Here is a 770-nt window from a genome sequence, read left to right as displayed (position 1 = left end):
ACTGTTTTAAAAACTATTGGTCCATTAATTAATAATCAGCCAGAGTTTCCAACGTGGTTATTGGTGTCTGCACAAATTTACAGAATGACTTAGTATTTTTATAAAGTTCATTTAAAACCTTACTTTTTTATTCTTTTTTTAAGTAGTTTACACTTCTCAGACATATCTACTTAAACATATTCATAAAATATAAATGTTTAACTTTATCTATTAACTTAGTTTTGTTTTGTTTATTTAATAATTGTAACTTTTTTAATCACATTTATTATTTTTAAATTCTAAAACGTTTAGTTTTAAAATGAAACCTTTCTTGCTCTTACAGGTACACCATTTACTCTCCCAAAGATGGGCAGCCCTGCATGGACCATGACAGACAGACAGGAGAGGTGGGCACTGCTTTTAATTAAGAAATTCCTTTTATGCTGTAAAATAAGATGGTTGTGTTTTGTATATTTAGTAATGTTCTGTGTCGCAGGGAGTTGGGCCTCAAGAGTACACCCTGATTAAGATGAAGATTGTGGAGCCTTACCCAGCAAAATTGAGGTACGATTCATAATAATATGATATTGAATAATTGTCATCTTCGTGTATCATGGTACTCTAAAAAATGTCATGCTATGACCATGGTACCAAAAACATGGTATTTGTAAGTCATTTTGTTTGAACTCTGTTTAAAGAAGGTTTTTGTTTTCTAACTGTTTACAGTGGCCTTAAAGGCAAGAATGTTTTTCTGGTGGCTGCGACTCTGAGGCCTGAAACCATGTTTGGTC

General features: G+C 32.2%; 1 long non-coding RNA gene across 1 annotated transcript; it reads left to right on the top strand.

Moving 5' to 3' along the window:
* The first annotated feature begins 320 nt into the window (after window positions 1-320).
* LOC107735391 (uncharacterized) lies at window positions 321-770 on the top strand. Its single transcript, XR_001639393.1, has 3 exons — window positions 321-386; window positions 476-543; window positions 706-770. It is a non-coding gene; the product is annotated as an uncharacterized LOC107735391 (long non-coding RNA).

Source organism: Sinocyclocheilus rhinocerous, unplaced genomic scaffold (genome assembly GCF_001515625.1).
Source record: "Sinocyclocheilus rhinocerous isolate Xijiao unplaced genomic scaffold, SAMN03320098_v1.1 C36025662, whole genome shotgun sequence".
NCBI classification, from domain to species: domain Eukaryota; kingdom Metazoa; phylum Chordata; class Actinopteri; order Cypriniformes; family Cyprinidae; genus Sinocyclocheilus; species Sinocyclocheilus rhinocerous.
Note: the sequence above shows the minus strand (reverse complement) of the source record. Positions and strands in the feature narration are given on the sequence as shown.